At 41.1% G+C, this 21,376-nt stretch overlaps 2 protein-coding genes across 3 annotated transcripts in view; one reads left to right on the top strand and one right to left on the bottom strand.

Annotated features, from left to right (window-relative positions):
* The window catches only part of SIX6 (SIX homeobox 6), a 133,878-nt gene that overhangs the window by 10,270 nt on the left and 102,232 nt on the right, over window positions 1-21,376 (bottom strand). The window contains exon 1 of one of the 2 annotated variants that reach the window (XR_010600811.1): window positions 7,024-7,122. The exons of the other annotated variant lie outside the window; for it this stretch is intronic. The gene's annotated coding sequence lies outside the window, so the exon portion shown is untranslated. Of the gene's footprint in view, window positions 1-7,023; window positions 7,123-21,376 lie in introns of those variants that run through there. 2 annotated transcript variants of the gene reach the window in all.
* The window catches only part of C4H14orf39 (chromosome 4 C14orf39 homolog), a 49,140-nt gene continuing 37,742 nt past the window's right edge, over window positions 9,979-21,376 (top strand). The window contains exons 1-2 of the mRNA XM_065594081.1: window positions 9,979-10,022; window positions 10,354-10,410. The gene's annotated coding sequence lies outside the window, so the exon portion shown is untranslated. The remainder of the gene's footprint in view (window positions 10,023-10,353; window positions 10,411-21,376) is intronic.

The raw sequence follows: 21,376 nt of genomic DNA on the forward strand, positions 1-21,376 counted from the left end.
CTCTATTTATAGCAAATAATAAATCTTAATATGGTTGTTTTTGAAGACTTTGTACCTTTACATTTTGGATGGAAGGAAATGAGAAGTACACAGGATCTCCTTATTAGCTTGTATGCTTTAGGTAAATCTTTACTGCTCTTCAAACTTGCAAGCTTATGCCAAAGCTCCCTTTGAGGGGCATAAGAACTGCCATACTGGGTCAGACCAATGGTCCATCTAGCCCAGGATCCTGTCTCTGCACTGGCCAGTGCCAGATGCTTCAGAGGGAATGGACAAAACATGACAACTTTGAGTGATCCATCCTCTGTCCTCCAGTCCCAGCTTCTGGCAGTTGGAGGCTTAGAAACACCTGGAACATGGGCTTGAGTCCCTGACCATCTTGGCTAATAGCCATTAGTGAACCTATCCTCCACTAACTTATCTAATTCTTTTTTTAACCCAGATATACTTTTGGCCTTCACAACTTCCCCTGGCAGCGAGTTCCAGAGGTTTACTATGCATCCTGTGAAGAAATACTTCCCTTTTTTTTAAAACCTGCTGCCAATTAATTTCATTGGGTGATCCCTGGTTCTTGTGTTATGTGAAGGGGCAAATAACTCTTTCTCTACACCATTCATAATTGTATAGACTTCTGTCATATCCCCCCTCAGTTGTCTCTTTCCCAACCAGAATAGTCTCTGTCTTTTTAATCTCTCCTCATGTGGAAACTGTTCCATACTCTTAATAATTTTTGTTGTCCTTCTTTCTACCTTTTCCAATTCTAATATCTCTCTTTTAAGAGGGGGCAACCATAACTGCATGCAGTATTCAAGGTGTGGCAAGTATTCACGGATTTATATAGTGGCATTATGATATCTTCTGTCTTATTATCTATCCCTTTCCTAAAGGTTCCTAACATTCTGGTAGCTTTTTTGACTGCTACTGAACACTGAGCAGATGTTTTCAGAGAACTACCCATGATACTCCAAGATTTCTTTCTTGAGTCATAACAGCTAGATCCCTCATTTTGCATGTATATTTGGGATTATTTTTTCCAATATGCATTACTTGGCACTTATCAACATCGACTTTCTTCTGCCATTTCGTTCTTTGGATTTGGACAAAACAAGAGGAGAACAGTTTATGGAGAATTGTGGAATGAAGTGCTACCTTAGAATGAAAGCAAGGGATGTACGAAGACTTTTTTGTCTTTATGAAAAATACAATATGGCTCTTCCATGGATAATACTGAAGTTACTGATATTCCCTTGCTGGAGTTATGGCTATAATTAGAAAAACATATTTTAATAGAATATAGGGCTCTGCAGAATTCATACGTTTAAAGAGGGTAGAGATAGTTGAAGAACCAGATTTAAATCCCATACTAGAAGAATGTGGTATCTATGTGGTTTTAGCTAGTTTAATTGCTTTCTTCATTCTAAGTATTTGGGACTGTGAAGTCAGGAAGAATAGCAATTTTTTCCCAATGTTAGAATGTTTCTGATTTCCAGATACTCTTTTGGAAGTCAGTAGGATTACATACATGAGGTCATGTGTATATCCTGTTTCACATAGAATCCCCATTTCTGTTTCCATACAGTTAGATCCAGGGAGAATGGTGCAGAATGGAGCTCTGGGATAGGAGAGTTGATCTGTGAGGTAGAAGAATATGCCAACTGGAGCATCTTATTATGTCTGAGTACCAAGGTCTTCTTGGCCAGGCTGGAGTGATTAATATGATTGCTGCTCTTTCTGTTTGTTGTTGTTTGCAATTCGGGGAATTAAAGGTATGGGAAGGAATGCACACATGGGATTTTGGCTATTGATGAAATAGGACATCTACCGATACAGACTTCTGGGATTATTCTCTTTGTTACTGCTTTATTATAAAGGAGGATATGTAATAATGGAAATCCCCTTCTGAAGGAATCACCATTTCCTCAGACAATGTGACTGCTGTGTCTATTTTTGGGATAAAAACTGTGGAGCTAAGGGGTGCCTTAAGTTTGTAGAATTGTAATGCCTGGTAGCTTAGCTTCTTTCCATTATCTGGGCATTCTCATTCTGATTTAATTACATCCTCAAAAGAGGAGAACAGAGGCATGCAGGATTCTGATTTGGATTTAGAAGGAAGTTATTTGTCTGGGACATTTTTACTTACCTCTTGTTTCTTTAGCTGCATGCCTATGGTGTTAATCACTTGTCCGCATATAATTTCTAAACACTCTGGGGGGAATAAAGTTTCTATTTGTCATGGTATGATTATTTAGCTTGAGAGGCTAATAATTCTTCTTCTTCAGGAGGAGAAATAGGGGAGGACTCAGAACAGAAGAAAGATGATGCTTCCTTGCTTTCTTATAGGACTTAGATTAAAATTTTTTGGTCTTTTTTAGTTATTTTTTATCTTTTTAGACTTTTTGAGAGTACCACTGACCTATAGACTTCCTCAGAAATAAATTTCCTATTACACTGGGATTGCACTGGATTTGGTTTTGTGTTTCCTGATCATCTCCACCATCTTGAGTGGAAGGGAAATAAAGATCTGAAGGCAGCTTTCCAGAGGACAGCTTGCTGAGGAGATAAATATATGTATGTACTCTAAAATGAGAGGAAAAAGGGCATGAGTAATGAAAAGAAAGTTTAAAGAGTGGGTGTGTTAGAACTGTCTGGTATCAGAGGCAGAACTTCTGGTCATTTGCCAGATATGTGGGATGGGATCAGGTCCGGAGAACCTTTTCAAATAACTGAACTGCCCACATCTCTCTTCAGAGGAAGTCAACCTACTCCTCATTGATTAGTGAAGATATTATGAAAAAGAATTAACTCTTGTTTTCCGACTGATAATTGTGTTAGTTATTTATTGCTAAGTAAAGAATGTCATTTAAAAATATCAGCTTAAGATATTACAGTTTTAGAAATATGTCTACTAGGCTTGCAATAATGACACCTGGGTCAGGCATTTTCAAGCAATCAGTGAATCCTGGATTAAAGGAACTCTTGGGCCATCAAAAGTTCCAGTAGGGAGTTGATCCAGAAAGTCCTTTGCTCAGGCAAAATTTTGACTTCAATAAACTTTGGAATAGAGTCCAAAGACCTCCACTGAAGTCAATGGTAGTCCAATTAACTTCAGAGAAATGCCCTTTCCAGTGGCCATTGTTGCTTACATTCAAAACTAAAAATCACAGAGATGTTCAAACTAGCATCGCTATAATTGAATGTGCACTACATTATTTGTATCACAAACTCCTATTTCTAGAAGTTTATAAGATTCCTGTTGACATTTGAACCAACACTGAACAAACCTGAAGCAATTTTTAGTGGATTTTAAATTCTAAAGAATTTTAGAGCAGTGATGTAAAATTGGAATTACTGATGCTCTACGATTACTTATGGAGCTCAGAGATGGACAGGTGTTATGGGCTGCTTAAGCCCTCGTGAGTATGGAGACAAAGTCCTGGCAGGATGCTATAGGCAGTCGTGATTCTTGTAGGTGACTCTGGATTAAATGGATGGACAGAGAGAGTGAGAGACTCTTGGACTTCGGACTAAGGTACGCAAATTCAGCTACGTTAATAACGTAGCTGAATTCGAAGTACCTTAGTCCGGACTTACCGCGGTCCAGACGCGGCCGGAAGTCTCCCCCCGTCGACGCCGCGTACTCCTCTCGGCGAGCTGGAGTACCAGCGCCGACTGTGAGCACTTTCGGGATCGATCCGGGATCGATTTATCGCGTCTTAACCAGACGCGATAAACCGATCCCAGAACATCGATGGCGTGCCGCCGGACCAGCCGGTAAGTGAAGACTAGGCCTTAGGTAAGAAACTAAGTTTCCTGAAAGTTCTGAATCCCAGATATAAGGGACAGTGGATGGTAACGCTCTTAGAAAGTTTTTGAATAGATACATCTATAAACATTTTATTTCTAGAAGAAATAACTGTCTTCTACTTTGTTTCTCTTTTTTCCCTTCATTTTTGACTGTAGGCCAGGTAAGTCAGCCCTTCCCCTTTGCACCTGCATTTCCTGATGCTTGGTTTAGCTTTCCCCGAGTCAGCATCTCCAGTTTGCAATTGACAAGAGGTGCTGTTTATGGCAGAATTAATTCTCTGCCTTTTTCTTCTATCTTAACATCTGCCTTTCCTCCCCAATTTTTAGCATCCTTTCTTCTTTTACTGCTGATGGGTCTTCTCTCCTCCTATCTGTTTTATTTCTTCTCTTTATGTTCAAGCATTCCCCCATTATTTCTCATTTATTTCCCTTATTTCAGTCTTGTTTTCAACCCATCTCTGTTTACTCTATATATGCTTCTACCTTCCTCCACCCTCATTCCATCCATTTCTTCTGTACTCCTTTACTTTCTCTGCTATATCTTTTGAGCACCAATCACCATATTACCGTGGTGAGTAATTCCCAAACTGCAGTCCATGAACCACTGTGATCCACAATGATCACATGATGCAGGCTCTCCTCTTTATTTAAACTGCTTCTACTACAGGTGTAAAGGATTTTGAGGCCTGATAATGCAGCTTTTGCTCACATGTCATTGACTTCGATGGGACTGTTTGCATGAATATGGACTACTCATGTGAATAAGGGCTGCTAGATTACATGTTATGGTTGTCAATACTCGTAATACCCCAAACAGCTTTGATTTAATGTAAAATTACTGTTAAGGCACTAGCCCATGATGTAAGCTATGATACTTTAATGTATTTAAAAAAAAATCTGTTAAACTGTTTGGGCCAGATCCCTGGGTTTTGCCAAGATGCGCTATTGTGTAGGATCTATGGTTAGGGGTGAAGGTGGGCCAATGGAACCTTTCTGCTTCTCTCCTGAGGCTTCCGGGGTGTCATTTGGGATCCTAGTGTAATTAGAGCAGCATATGGCTTGCTCTAATTTAGGCTGGCAAGGGACACAAGGCACTCCAGCCATGCTTCCTATGCTGGGCAGCAGGCTGGGGGCAAGGGAGCTAGGAGCAGGTAGCACAGTCTCAACTGCATCAACTTTTTGCCATCAAATCATGCTCATCTATATACAAATTATAGGGCCTGAAGGTACTTGGCTATTCACTTTATCTATGGAAAATATACTGGGCTTGATCCCCTGTCATGTATACTCTATTCACTGCTCTAGAGTTACTCCTGATTTACACTAATGGAAGTGACAAGAGAATTAGGCCCTTTGCAGTAAAAGGCCAAAGTACCACCCACAACCAAAAGCCAGTTTATCATATTAGGTAATAGCTTTTACATTTGTTTGATTAGAAAAGGAGCCCAATCCTGCAACTTTTATCACCTGTGTAGTCCCCGTGGAACTACTCCAGGAGTAAGGACTACAGGATTGTACAGTCCTGTATGTTTATGTAACATTTAGAAAACAGAATGGATTTCAAGAAAAGATTTGTCATTGTAAATTACTTTAATCCATTAATTTTACAATTTTCATTATGTTTCGTATAGTGTACCAGCACTTCCTAAATCTTTAATATCAGTCAAACCTTTTTATTATGTTACTTTTTCAGAAAAAAATATTTTCCTTTAAAAATGACTTTTTATTTTTGCCTTGGTCAAGAATCTTACCTAAGTTGCATAAAACATCCGGAATAACTTGACAATAGTAAATATTAAGGTGCACAATATGGACATTTTGTTGTTTACTTACTGAGTTTTTATTTTGAGATATATTGCAGAACCTCTCCAGTAGATGGAGCATGTTCATTGCTTTTCTTGAAGTGCTTGCAATAAGAAAACGGTACTCAAGGCAAAATGTATCCCTCCCCCCCAAATATTAATCTTTTCCTTGTTAGTTAAGATTCACTGTAAGAAAACAGAATTTCTGTTTTGGGAACTCACAGAAGCTGATCTTTCAGGGTTTCCACAGGCTGGAACCAAGGGGCTATGTTGTAGGAGGCATTTCCTTAACTCCTGTTACAATGGGCATACTGTGACTTCAGTGGGAGCTGGTCTGCTTAAGTAATGCAAGTTCAGGCCTTCTGTTAGTGCAGCCTTCTGTGGCTATCTGTACTTTTTTGACCTGCTCATATGAAAAACGTCCTGACTTTTGTTTTCAGTCAGGAGGAGTTCTTTCAGAATTTACAACTCAAAGCACAACCCTGTGTTATTGCAACCTTCCCTCTAGCAAGGAGGATTGGAGGCAGCTTCTTCCAGAGCCTGTTAATGCTGCAGTGAAGGGCTACATGGGGTGTTTTGACTTCCTGGGGGCTAACCAAGGATCCTGGAGTTCTGCGAGTCAGTAATCAAAGGACCTGAGCTTGGATTCTGAACCTGAATACCTTATGGGGCAGCATGCTGCATTGCAAACGGATACAATCCCAGTAATTCCAACCCCAGGCATTCCAAACCAGGAGTCAGATCCCCCACAATAATAAGATTGGCTTAAATATAATGAGTTTTAAAAGAAAAATAATGCATTTGGGGTTCTTTTTTATTCACTCTTTAAAAAAAAAAAGATCCTCCGAGGTACCTTTAGGCCACATTTTCAAGGCTTTCCTCTGCAACCATGAGGCTTAGAAACTTCTTTTAGTGACAACACAGAAGTCGGAGGGACTCACGTCCTGGCGCCCCTGTAGAGCGCAGGTGTAAAGAATCCCCCGCCAAAGGTCGCCGATTGCGTCCAGGGCACCCGGGGAAGAAGTGAGCAGACAAGCAGCGGGCAAACGCCGGCGGTGTCAGGAGCTCGGATGCTGCTCGCCCTGGCCGCCCCTGCGGCTGGCGAAGGGCGGGGGCGAGAGAGCGCCAGGCTCGGGCGGGGCTCGCCTGCAGGCAGAGCGGAAGGGTCGGGTCGGGGGGGGGGATTTTGATGGAAATGGGGGAGGAGGGGAATCCCGCCCAAACCTGGATCTTTGTCGCCCCCACGGTTGTCTCGCTCTCTGTCCAGCCCCCCTGCCCGGCTGCCTCCCTCGGTGCCCCCTTCACCCCGTCGGCGGGCAGCCGCCGTCCCGCCTCCTTCCCGCGCTCGGCGGCGCCGGGGAGCGCTGAGGCGGTGCAGCGGCTTGGAGGGAGCGGCCCGGGGGTGCTGGGTACTTACCGCTCTCAGCCCCCTCTCTCCGCGGTGCCTCCTGATCCCGCCCTCAGTGTCGTGCCTGGGCTGGGGCAGGCCTGGGTATTTACCCCTGTGACCCCCCATCTGTTCCTCACCGTGCCCTGAGGGGGGAGGGGCTGGGGTATTTACCCCTGTGACCCCCCATCTGTTCCTCACCGTGCCCCGAGGGGGGAGGGGCTGGGGTATTTACCCCTGTGACCCCCCATCTGTTCCTCACCGTGCCCTGAGGGGGGAAGGGCTGGGGTATTTACCCCGTGATCCCAGCTCACTCCCCATAGTGCCCCGAGGGGGGAGGGGCTGGGGTATTTACCCCTGTGACCCTCCATCTGTTCCTCACAATGCCCCGAGGGGGGAAGGGCTGGGATATTTACCCCATGATTCCAGTTCACTCCTCATAGTGCCGTGAAGGGCTGGGGCAGGCCTGGGTATTTAACTTGCGTCTCTGTCTTGTTAGTATGCCGGAGGGTGGGTTTTTTTTATTGTATTTTATTTTTATTCTCATGGAAGTTGGGGTTTTCTATAGCATCCACAATAGTATCACCACTCCTGGGTCTCTTGTCAGTGCACCTTGGATGAGGGGGCTCCCTATAGGTTTATTTTTTAAGACCATTACTCCCTTTTATTATCACTCTTCATTAAGGCCCAGAGTCCCCATTGTCTCCCCAGGGCTGGACTCAATTCATGGGACTCTAAGCTACAGTATTGTGGTGTCACCAGGTAAAAGTGAGGCTTCAAGTTACCAGAGGTGGAAGATTGTATCTATACATTGTCTTCCTCCCTGGTCTTGCTGACGGGGTAATGTGTGTGTTGAGGAGTCTCCCCTAGGTGCCAAACATCTATATTGCTTCTGCCTAAAGGTAAACCACAGGTGGTGCCTACTGCTTACTGCTTGTGAGCAGCTTTTTGTTCCATCATCTCTTCTGTCTTGTCCCTGAAATTCTTTCAGAGCCTGTAAAGTTCTTTAGTAGACCATGTCCTGCTAATTTTTCAACACAGGGCCTAATAAGTACTCCCAAAAAGTATATACAGCCTTAGCAGTTGCACCTGTAAAATTTTGTGCCTGCAACTGTCATCCAGGCATACGTTCTTGGGGGTGCACCTTTCTATCCTGCTTTGAGAATTTAGCATATGATGGTTAGTATTTTAGTGACAGGTTTCAGTATTTTAGTGCTTATCCACAACCAACAAGATGGTCTGCAAGATTTTCTTTCTAATGGTTTTCAGACAGTAGACTCGGTTTTCAGTCCTGGGAAACTTCTTCATCAAAATCCTTCTATTTGGCAAATTTCAGCAGAAATGGAACATGTCGATCAAGTGATCATTCTGATTATGTGAGGATTTTAGGGATATGTTGTGCTGGCAGATATTAATGAAGACATTGCACATGAATGCAAAGAAAACCTTTGTTAATGAAATACTCCGTTTGAAAATATAAACATTAAAAGTTGGGAAGTTCATCAGTCAAGGTATCCCATAGTAATGGTTGCTCTGCCACATTAACTGTAATTATGAGTAGTCATATGAATACTATGAGGACTATCATTAACTGTAATGAATTGTAATCTGTCAGCAAAAGGACCTATATGTCACTATTGACAGCTCAGTGAAAACATTTGTTTAAGGCATAGTGGTGATAGAAAAAATCCCCACAAGATTCTAGGTTGTATTAAGAAGGAGACAGAGAATAATACTGAAAGTATAATACAGTTACATAAATAGATGGAAGGCCCTTACCTTGAATATTGTGTTCAGTCTTATCTCAGAACGTATATGAAATAAATAGAAAAGGGTTGGAGAATGGCAACAAAAATTATTAGACATGAAAAGAAATTGAAAAAAGATTAGAACTACTACATTTAGTGAGATGTACAACACAAGATATAAAAGAGTCAATAATTAACAGCATAGAGTAGGTGATGCTACCATCTTCTATAGCATACAAGGGGAGTTCCAAAGAAATTTAAAGGCAGCACAGTTAAAATTGATAAAAATAAATACTTTTTACAACACATAACAATCTGTGGAACTCACTACTGCAAGATATTACTGAGGCAAATATTGTAGTAGGATTTTAAAGAGTAGAGCATCATATGAATACTATGAGGACTATCCATAGTTACTCTAGCTAGGATAAATAGGGATGTTATTCCTCATGCTTCAGGTCATAAACCAACCACTAACTGCTAGAGATTAAGAAGAAACTTGTCCCATAGCCATGCTATCTACTATGGGTATTTTTCACCTTTATTTGAAGCATCTAATATTGTACTGTGCTAGTAGTTAGACAGTATATAGGATTACACTATTCGTATTTATTATTAGTATTATGGTGGTGCCTAGAGACTCCAGTCGGGCTACGTGCTATATAAACATACTGTTGGTCTGATCCATTATGCCATTTCCTAAGTATACATTCCAAGTATATGGCGTTTTTATTATTGCTTATCCTGCTAATTGGGGCCTTAACTATGCTACAACTACTCCGGGAGGTGTGTACAGAGCAGGGAGTAGCCTCTTCCCTGTTGGGATGGCCTTTGACAGAATGGCTAAACTGGGGGGAACAGTGGCTGCACCTTTTGTACAGGTTTAACAAGGGGCACCTTTCCCTGCACTGCCCTAAGCCTCTGAAGGTAAATACGTGTTTTAGAGGTATAATTCCTCCAGACAGCTTTGCTCAGGTGGTGCACCTCCTTCTCTCCTCAACGTGTTGCAGAGTCATAATGGAGCCCATTACCATTTGAATAAAGTACATGTGAGAGTTCTAGCAAAACTGTTTAGACAGTTTATTTACAGTGTTTAAAATATTTATTTTCTTTTTATCTTAAATATCTGTTATTTTCTTGTAATCTTGTCTTGTTTATTCTATTAATATAAGCTTTTGAATTTCTTTCTGTAAATCCTTGTATTGCTTTTTTCTTTTGCTATAGTCCACACGATGAATGACACTCTCTTAAGCAACTTAGACAAACTTCTGCTAGAGCTTGGTAGGTCACTATATATTATATTGAGAGTTCTGGAATTAAGTAATATTTTATGTAAGGACTGATTTATAATGAAGATTTCAACTTTAAACCATCATTCTGCATTTAAGTAATCAGTTTTTATTCTGTTGTGTATGGGGTTTTGTTGGAGGTTGGTGCTAGGAGTTAGTTAATAACTGGGCTATTAGTAGGGGGAGATAATGATTATAGGCAGCTCTTGTTAAGATATAATATTAAAAAAGATCACGTTGTGTTGTGAAATGTTAATTGTTTAATCACTCAATTTCTGTTTAGAAAATGATAGTAAATAAAAAAATGAATATTTTCATTTCAGTTTTCCAGCTTGAGCAAACTTCTTATGCTAAGGAACATGTGACGCACCAGATAAATTGTGAGTAGTATTACATTATTAGACTTTTTTCAGACATTTGAACACACTGCATTTAACCCATTAGTCCTAGTACATCAGAGCTGTTTTGAGCTCAAAGGGTGGACGAATTAATAATGAAAGCTGCCTGCAGCTACTCTTATTCTTACTCCTCCAGCAGCCTTTGCTTTCTCCTTTCACCATTATCTAGTGGTGCTCAGTTTCTTCTGTACAGCCAGTGACATGCTGCTCAAGCATCTGCCCCTGCCCTGTTGGCTGGCACACAGCTGTAGCTCCTCACATCTGGCTGGCACGCCTTCCACTCAGCTTCTAACATCTCCCCGACCTGCATCTCTTGTTTTCTTCAGCCTCTTTGTAGAGCTGGAGAGGAATTTTTTGATTATTTTTTTTTGGTTGGTTAGAAAATGCTGTTTTGTCAAAATCAAAACTTTTGACATGTATCAGTTTAGACATAACTTTTGTCAGGAATGTTTCTCCAAAATGGAATTTCTGGTCAAAACCGGAGAGAGAGATACCTACCCTGGAACAGCCAATAGCCTGGTGAGGGTGCTCATGTGGGATATGGGAGTGTGTGTGTGTGTCCCCCTTCCACACACCCCTAAACATATCTGCACAAGGTTCAGGGTAACTCTCTCTTGCATGTGAAAAAAGTTCATCTTGATGTGGAATGGGAACATTTTTGAAATCTCAGAATATTTTTTGGAAGAGGAAAATTGTTTCTCCCCCAGCTCTAGTTCTTGCTGTGTTTGTGTCTCTGTCTTCCTGTTCCTTCTACCCTCACTTTTTGTGTCAGATGTTTCTTTGGTGTGAGTTCAACTAGGATCAAATTTAGAGATGTAAACAAACACTGTAAAAAACAGAACCAAATTGCAAGTGATCTGAAGCACTAGAGCAATTGTTCTCAAACATCCATACTAGGCCCTCCCCAAGACTGCTTTCCCATCTAGCCAAGACCCCCTCCCTTTAGCAATTTGGGAAGAGCAGAGGGTTGTGACTGCCTGACACCTGTTTGTGACCCAGTGCTCTAGAGCTGCAAGGACTGCAGGTAACAAAATGTGATTTGGTACTAATAAATGTAAAATCCTGCATGAAAGTATGGGAAAAGAACAACACAATACAAAATGTACAAGCATCTATGCTTATCACATTAAAATGAGGGCTTACATGATAGATTTCAAAGCCCTTATTTATAAAAAGGAATATTGCACATGTCCCATGTTGATCTGATTTGGATCCTCAACTAGCCATTTTTTATAGAAATTATTTGTTCTTACATTAGGAGGTTTATTATGGAAACATGGCAGCATCAAGGCTTCTTGTGCCTCCAAATACTCCCCTATTTGCAGATTCATTATTATAGAATGTTTGAATATTCTGTATTTATTAATTCCTATCTTTTAATCAGTATCCGAGCTTCCCACTCAGTATCTAACTTGTTCTTCAAGTAAATTCCCTTTTTGTTTGGATTTACTCTGTTGCTGGCTCAGGGCCGCCCAGAGGATTCAGGGGGCCTGGGGCTAAGCAATTTTGGGGGCCCCTTCCATTAAAAAAAGTTGCAATACCATAGAATACTATATTCTCATGGGGGCCCCTGTGGGGTCTGGGGCCTGCGGCAAATTGCCCCACTTGCCCCCCCCCCCCCGCCCTCCCCTCTGGGCGTCCCTGTGCTGGCTTCTCACTCAGACTCCCTTATGTACCCTTAGCAAATTATGCATTTCCTCCTTCCTATACCCAGCTGCCCCAATCAACACAATTGTACAGCTGGTATTAAATAGAAGAAAGTGAGTGGTCACTTGGAACCTCACAGCCCAGGCAAGCTCTGTAGTTCATAATGCAATCCAATCTGCCTATTTGCAAATATCATCTGATTGGATAGCAATTTATAATTGATTTCCCTCTGCCCCATTTCTAGTAGCATGAAGCCATGTGCTTGCAAGTAATTCTGCAAAATCATAGGTCAGCTCTGACAACTTGCCCCCCCCCCAAATAAACAGTCACTCTAGTTTAATAGGCTGAGGTCAGATGGATTTAGGAACAGCACAAATTAGTATTTTCATATTCTCTGTTTCTAACTCATTGCTCTGACAACATTACATACAAATTTAAGTATTCACCACTCAACTCAAACTTCTTAACTGTTGGGACTCTGTTGCTGCTTTGCTTAGTGGCAGGCTCCCTGCTCAGATGGTGTTGCTGAGCTCAAGTGTGTTGGAAGAAATTTTGAATCTTCCAGAACTTGGGCCTTTCCACTTTATAAGGACATGTTGATAATGCTTGTGCACACAGCTCACCGGCTCCAAGGCTTAAGGAGCTTTGAGTGCATGGCCTATTATGAAGAATGGAAAGATCCTGTTCCAGGATTTTTGTCCAATGTTTCTCAGAGAAGAGACTATAAGAGAATGTTATTCTTTCAAAGAAAAGCCTAAGATTCTTGATATGATATCCTGTGACACTTTAATTCATAATGGCTCTCCATTTATTTTCGACCCTTTCGGGGATCAGAGTTTTTAGACTCCTTGCAAGTCCCAGCCTCAGCTGCAGGAAATAGCTTATTCACTGCAATATATAATTATTTATCCAGTCTATCTACAAATACATCAAGTTATTTCTCCACAGCTATCTTTATTAGTAAATTGTGCAAAAAACTTACTGTATTTTGCAGAAGGTCAGAACAATACAGATTAAAATGATAGAATAGACAAAAGTAAAACAATGGAAATATTATAACTACGTGAAACTTCTCTTAAAGACCTTCCTCATGTCTTAGAAGACTTTTTTAAAGAACCCCTAATGCATATAGGGGCAGATCCTCAACTGGGGTAAATTGATATAGCTCCTTTGCTCTGAGTGGAGCTACATCAGTTGACGTCAGCTGAAGAGTACAATTTTCCTGCACCTTTATTGGGAGGCCACCTCCATTAAGCAACTTGTTTTTGTCAGTCCCTTGAGATAGGTTTTGCTATACTCTGAATTATGTGACAGCAACTTAAATCTGCACCTCAATTTAAATGTCACACTTTTTCTGAGCATATTTACTTGCTGTTACAAGAAACACTAAAGGCTACTATAACTAACAGATTCAAGTAAAATATTTTACTAATATTTTTCTCTATTTTTTATTTGTTTTGCTTTGTTCATTTGTTATTCTTTATAGTCAATGTCACCGTTTCCCTTGTACAAAGAGAGTATCACATTCCCCTGTTTGTGTGGGTCATTCACACAGCAACAGGGGAGAGAAAAGCATTTTAAAAGAGAGAGAAATGTGAATGGAAACCCATAAATACTGATATGAGGATTCAGAGGGAGCTGTAATATGTGAAACTACTTTTTACTTACTTTTAAAAACGGACTAGATTTTAAGTTGATGTAATCCATTTAAATTCTCTGCCAACTTATGTAACCACAGAATAATGGGAATTTCTTATTCATATTACAGTAGCACCTGGATACCACAATCAGGATTGATTGTGCTAAGATGATTCCTACCCGAAGAGCTGATTTTATAATTAAATCTTGTGAATATAACATGCAGAAATACTGCAGCTGGCAAAACCTCAGTTTATATTTTATTGATCCCTCCCCAAATAAGGGAAGAACAGAAAAAGTAAAATAATGGGGAAGAGGGGAAAGGTAAGGAAGGAACAGGAGAAGAAGAGCAACATTTCAGGTTCCACCCACTAGGAATTAATCAGAGGTTTCTAAAAGGTTAGACCAAATCTTTTCAGATTTGTCTGATATCTCTCTTCTTCAAGACTTTACCTGATCTTTAGTTGCCAGGTCAGCCACGTCTCGGTGCCAAGCTTCTGTCTCTGAAGGCAGTTGCTCTTCCATCTAAGCAACATGAGTCATTTGGCTAGATGCACTGCTCTAGAGAACCAACTTGGAGAGTTTCCAAGGCAATGGAATATATTCCAAAATACAGTTTTGGGATGTAATTTTTAAGGATATATCCATTATCATATTAATTCTCCTGTCTACTTCTAGCCAAAAGGATTGTATCCTGGGACATTCCCAAAACATGTAAGCCAGTGTAACTCTGGGAGACTCACATCTCCAGAAGCAGTCTGTGGCCCATGCACTGTAATCCATGTGGGGACCAGTGTGAATGAAATATAATTTTCTGCTAGATCAGCCTAACCTCAAATACTTCATTGTAATTGTTGGTAATGTCAGTTAGTATAACATACTGTTTCTTCTTCGAGTAGTGTCCCTATGGGTGCTCCATTTCAGGCATGCATGTGCCCTTGCGCCTTTCATAGGAGATTTTCAGTAGCAGTGCCCATTCAACCTGTGCATAAGTCCTACACATCCTTGTGCTCTGTACCTAGGATGTATAGGGCTGCGCGGGCAAGTCGCCCTCTGTTCCTTCGGAACCACCTTCAGCCTGAGATGGAACATTTTATGTACCCACTTCATTTTTACCATAGCAGAGTTTGGATAGATGGTTTGGTTTAGTTTAACTTAGTTTTAGTTACTATAGACGGTGGCTTGTTGCTGTTTTTTCTCTTTGTTTGCTCTTTCCTCATTTGAGCGGTTGTTCTGAACTTTTCATTATCTGAGGTGTCCTGGGTTACCTGGGCTATAAACATTGTTTTTCCTGCTGGGAGGCTCTCCCTGTGAGTGATGGATGTTCCTGCTGTCTCCGCTGTTTGGACACACATATACTTGTTATATGTATTCAAGAGGAGATCTTGTAAAAACAGGAAGATAAATTTGAAGCTCTTGATGATGGAGCAAGCCCTATGATCGGCTTCTGATCTAGGCTCTGAGAACCCCCTTATACACCAGCCTTCAAGCACATTTAGTGTCATGTCCACCTCTGGATCCTGGTCACTGAGAGCCTCAATGGACACCATGGCTGGTACCCCATGCAATTCTGGGTCTTGGTCACCAAAAGCCTTGGAGGATGCAGCATCGTCTGTTCCACAGTACAAAGAGCCCCACATAAATATGTGGATACTGACATGAGGAGCTGGAATGTTAGATCTCCTTCTAAGAAATTTTGGTCACCAACTCTGAAGAAGGCTCCAGATACCTCAGGTCCCAAAGGGAGTAATATTGAAGCTCTGAATTATTCCTTTACTGGGAAGACATCTAAGGCTACCTCTAAGAGCCATGCCCCTACCAAACAAGATTCAGTACCGAAGACATCTTCTGCTTTGGTTGCTCGTCCCCATATTAGTATGAACTCTACTTCAAAGTAGTCTGCACTATCAGACGCCTCAGTATCTATGCTGGTATTGTCAACTTCTGCATAGGCATTGCTTGAATTTGAGTCTGGATGGAAGCATTTGTTGTCCATAATACTGACACACTCCATACAGGTACCGACCTCAGTACTGAAGTCAGCCTCCACAGGACCATATTCAGCTCCTGGCTTGTGTACCATTGGCACCACAGGAGTTTAGGTATTCAAAAGATCTTGTGGTGTTGAAGGAGCTGGAGTCTCCATTACTTACTGGTACAAAACAGCTCTCTGAATTGAGGTCTTCTGGGATACCAACTCCACACTGAGACTGTAAATGTCTGTATTTCGAATGAAGGTGACTTTAAACAAATCCAAGAGCTGATGAAGCACATCACTGATAAGTTTCAAATCCCTCTCAAAGAGGTCCAGGACTCTCATCATAAACTCCTGAACAGTTTACATACTTCAGCTACTGCATGTGTGGCTCTCCCTGTAAATGAGGCTTTACCAGAGGCTGCAAAAAAATCTGCCGACAAAAAATATTATGTTCTGGCCAAGGACTTGGAGTTTTTATTTTCACAATCAGAACCCAATTCCCTGATGGTGGAAACAGTAAATGAGCACAAGACCGAAATGACTCAGTCTTTTTGAACACAAGAGTTACTGCTCTGCAACATTGTATTTCAGAACAGCAAACCACCAAGCACTCATGTAAAAATATTACTATCTGAATTACAGTAAATTCAACATCTTTACTGATCAGAGGAACACCATGAACAATTTAAGGCCATCATAAATGAAGGTCAGCTCTTAGCGAGGACATCATTACAGGCCTCCTTTGATGCAACCGATACTGCAGCCTGTTCCATTTCCACTGCAATTGTGATGCAATGAGCATCTTGGCTCCCATTGTCCAGCTTCCTTATGAAGGTACAGAATACTACTGTAGACCTTCCATTTGACGGCCATATGTTGTTTTCATTGTCTATGGTTGACTTGCTTTGCACCTTGAAGGATTTGAGGGCCACACTTAGATCCCTCAGGTTTTATACACCTGAAAATAAAAGAAAATTTAGCAGGTGTCAAAGAGCACAGAGATCTCACCCAGTTCTCTTCTATAGTTTCTATAGGCCCTCTGAACCAGCTGCCAAAGAGGCCTAGGTACTCAAAAAGAAAATCAACATTTGCCACAGCTACTTCATCCCAGCCATCCACTCCAAATGCCAGTTTTGATCACTTGGTCTAGAATCCAGACCATCCACTCCACAAGAATCTACTGCTGCACTGTCCCATCCTCCTTCCCCCCTGTGGAAACTGTCTTTTCCATTCCCAACCTGCATGGGAGAGAATAACAACCAAAAAATGGGTTATGGAGGTCATAACTGATTATTCAATCCATTTTACCTCCTTACCCATCTCCTTTCAGGGAGCCATCTCATGATCAATTACTGCGACAGGAAGTCATGTCTCTTCATACTCAGGAACCATAGAACCAGTGCCAGTCCAACACAGGGGAAAGGGTTTCTATTCCAAGTATTTCTGGTCCCCAAAAAGAATGGGTGATGGAGACTAATATTAGATCTCAGACATCTAAGCATTTATGTAAAACAGAAGAAATGCAGAATAGTGACTCTTGTAGCTATAATTCCTTCATTAGATTCCAGGGTTTGGTTTGCAACTGTCAGCCTCCAAGATGTGTTTTGTCATATCACAATTCACTTCTCTCACAGAGGTTTCTTCATTTTACAGTAAACCATGATTACTTTCAGTACCAGGTTCTTCCTTCTGACCTCTCCTCTGCCCCAAGGGTATTCTCAAAGATCATGGCAGTCATAGCTGTCTACCTATGTCGATTTAGGATAATTGTCTTCTGTTATCTTGATGACTGACTACTCAGGGGTTGATCTTAACTAGAGGTTCTGTTGGCAGTAAAAATGACAAGGTCTCTGTTCCACAGTTTAGGCTTACAACTCAATCTCAAAAAGTCCACTTTGACACCAGTAGAGTGGATAGATTTCATAGGAGCTTCTTTGGATGGCATGACAGCCAGGGACCTAGGAACAGGTTTGCATCCCTAAAAATAAAATCTCATTTCAAGGATTCAGCTAAATCCTCAAACCTATGACTGTTGGTCATATGGCAGCTTATACCTTCATAACCCAATATGCCAGATTCCATCTTTGGTTTTTCCAGAGGTGGCTGAGGACAATTTATAAACTGAACAAGCACAAGGACAAGCAGGGGTCTGTTCCCCGTTGGGTTCTGTACTCAACTCGTGGGATGAACAGAATATCTAGTGTCTCACATCATCCAGGTCAATGGACTTCCCAAAAGTGTCATCTTACATCAATCTTTTAGAATTGAGAGCAGTCTGCAATGCTTGCATTCATTTCCTTCCACTGATCAAAGCCAAGTCTGTCAAGGTCATGACAGACAACGTTGGCTGTATGTTCTATATCAATCACCAGGATGGTGCTTGCACCCCCTTGCTTTGTGGTGAATCAGTAAAACTCTGAAATTGGTGCATAGCCAACCAGATTGTTATCTCAGCTTCCTCAATGCACAAAGCCCCACAGCTGTCGACCTCAGCAGATGTTGCTCCTAGTGAATGGGAGTTAGATTTATGGATCCTCAGCAACATGTTTCTAGCATGGGGGTTTCCAGAAGCGGACCTCTTTGCCTCCACCATCAACACAAAGTTCAAGCAGTTTTTCTCGAGAGGGGAACTAGACTCTCAATCACTAGAGGTTGCCTTCATCATTTCATGGGAAAGGGATCTTCTTTACACATACTCACCGGCATCGTTACTCTTGAAAGTACTGAACAAGATCAAGTAGGTCAAGGTGAGGGTCATTTTAATTGCACCAACTTGGCCGAGACAAGCTTGGTATCCTTATCTCATTTGACCTGCTGGTCATCCACTGATGAAACTTCCAGTCAGTTGCCATCTGTTGTCTCAACATGCCGGTCAGACACTTCACTCCAGTCTGGAAGTTGTGCAATTCAAGGCATGGCTCCTAGATGGTTCTCAGGGATAGAGACTTCCCATTCAACAAATGTGTAACAGGTGTTGATAAACACCAGAAAAGCATCTACGTGACATGGTTACCTTCAGAAGTGAGGACGTGTACCCACTGACAAATTTCTCTTGTTTGTTCTGCTCTTCCCACCATCCTAGACTATCTGTTGAAATTAAACAATCAGGTCTTACTATGAGTTCCTTCAAGGTTCACTTGGTGGCTATAACAGTCATTCATTCATCTGTTGAAGACTTTTTGTTTTTTTGCTCACCCTACGATGTCGAGATTCCTTAGAGGGCTAATGCATCTTTTTAGTCCAACATGTGACTTAAACTTTGTTCTTAATTGCCATGTGAAACATCTTTTTGAACCATTAACTATGTGTTCGTTGCTGCACCTATTCATGAAAACAGATTTCTTGGTGGCCACCACTCTTTGGCTTTTAGTGTCAGAGCACTAGGGGCTTTAATGGCAGATCCCCCATTTACAGTCTTCATCAAGGAAAAGGTTTCATTATGACCACATCCTAAGCTTCTAAGTGTCCTCCAAGTTTTGTATTATCCAGATGATTCATATCTCTTTTTTTCCCCCCCCTGAAACCACATCAGACTGGGCAGGAGATTGCCTTCCATACCTTGGATGTCAGAAGGGTTTTAGCCTTCTATCTAGACAGAGTCAAACCATTCAGAAAGTTTTCCAAACTGTTTTAATTGCAGACAGATCCAAAATACCCACAGTCTTTACCCCAAAACTCTCAAGGTGGATTTCTGGGTGTATTATCTCATGTTAGGAGTCTGTCAACATTCAACCTCCTTCTAGAGTATTAGCTCATTCTACAAGGCCTCAGTCTACTTCTTTGGCATTACTCAAGCATGTTCCAGTCTCTGAAATTTGCAGAGCTGCAACATGGACCTCAGTACATACTTTTCCCGGACACTATGCTTTGGATCATGCATCTAAATCAAATTCTACAGCTCTGTCTTCAGTATTAGATTCTGCACCAAAGTTCCTTCCTCCCTGTGGGGATATTGCTTGGGAGTCACTTGCAGTTGAGCACCCATAGGGACACTACTTGAAGAAGGAGAGGTTACTCACCTTGTAGTAACTGGAGTTCTTAGAGGTGTGTGTCCCTGTGGGTGCTCCACTAACTGTCCTCCTTCCTCTCTGATTTAGAGTTTTCTTTGAGGGACTTTGTAGTGGAGAAGCAACTGAAGGCAGTTCACCTGTGCAATCCTATATATCCTTGGTAGGGGGCAGAAGGATGTGTAGGTTGCACGTGCAGGCCAAAAGGGCTATCTGTGCTACCGAAAATCTTTGATGAAAGGTGCAGGGGCATGTGCACATTTGAAGTGGAGCATCCATAGAGACACAAATCTCAAAGAACTCCAGATACTGCACAAGGCCAGATCCTAGTACTATATAAATCCAATCTATTATTTTGTATCTGTTGTGGGCGATATATGGTAAATAAAATAAACATATTCTTTATTTCAGTATATACTGCAAGTATTGTGGAAAGAAAGAATGAAATCTGTAGATTACATGAAAATATAAACAACAATAATGATGCAATTGTTTATTTGCACAAGCATAACAAGAATAGTAAGGACAATTGCAATGTGTAAGTATGATATAAGCTGAAGTTTTTAATTACAGATGGTTGTAATCATAGAACCATAGGGTTAGAAGGGTCATTGAGTCTAATGCAGCAAGAAGCTTTACCAAACAGTAGTTTAAAAGTGTGTGTGTGAGAGAGCATGGAGAGTAGGTATTAAAGGAATCAAATACAGGTGCATGATCAGTTTCTTTGGTATAGAGTGCATAATAGAAAGTTAGTTAGGTTTTTGTCTGTAGTGTTTTCCTGAACTTATTTGTAAGATGTAAAATATAATTGGTCCATCATGTAGCAGTGGTAAAATAAAACAGAGAAACACAAATGATATGGGAAGTTTCCTGTCAGATATATTTATTAGGGCTTTATTGGAATCAGTAATCATCTGCAGAGTTCACAGATGCCATCTTTGCAGCAGTTCCATTTATTCAGTCGGTTAGATAACCTGTGAACATCATTATCTTAATTTTACATGTGTCTGAGCCATGGGAAAAGAGAGTTCAGACATATATTTGGGGATTTTTATGCCAGTTTCCTTAGTTATTTTAAATAGTCTCTTTCTGTGGAAGACATTTTTATATGGGAAGGAATGTTATTCTAGCCTAAAACTTGATTAACTCCCTCCATAGCCATCAGATCTTTACAAAGCTAGATGGCTCAGTTTCCAAAGCAGTGTTTTAAATGGTAAGCTTGGTTTATACTAAGTGCTAAGAATATTGTCTGTCTTTAATAAATTAGATAGTTAACAATAAGACTCCCAATATATGTGTAAGCACCTTCTGGGTGTGAGGTGCTCTCCCCTCTAGTGGTACGAGACCACTTAGAGATTAATGAGTCTGCTCTACAGCCTTAGCTAAGAGCCCTATGGCTTTTACCTCATGCAGTAGAAGCTCATGCACTAAGGTCCAGAGATCCCAGGTTCAGTCCCGCCTGCTGATAACCAAGGTCTGTCGGTGTTACATTTTTTTTTTGTTTTAAATACCAAATTTAGTTGCCTGCAGTTGGAGAATCTTCTTTCTGGGAAAGGGTCTTTTGCTCACCATTCCTTCTCATTTAACTATTTGTTCTCATATTTATTGTCTTTTAATCTGTCACATAGCTGAATACAAACATTCACACATACACACATATATATATATATAGCCAGAT

The sequence above is a fragment of the Chrysemys picta genome, chromosome 4, assembly GCF_011386835.1.
Source record: "Chrysemys picta bellii isolate R12L10 chromosome 4, ASM1138683v2, whole genome shotgun sequence".
NCBI classification, from domain to species: domain Eukaryota; kingdom Metazoa; phylum Chordata; order Testudines; family Emydidae; genus Chrysemys; species Chrysemys picta.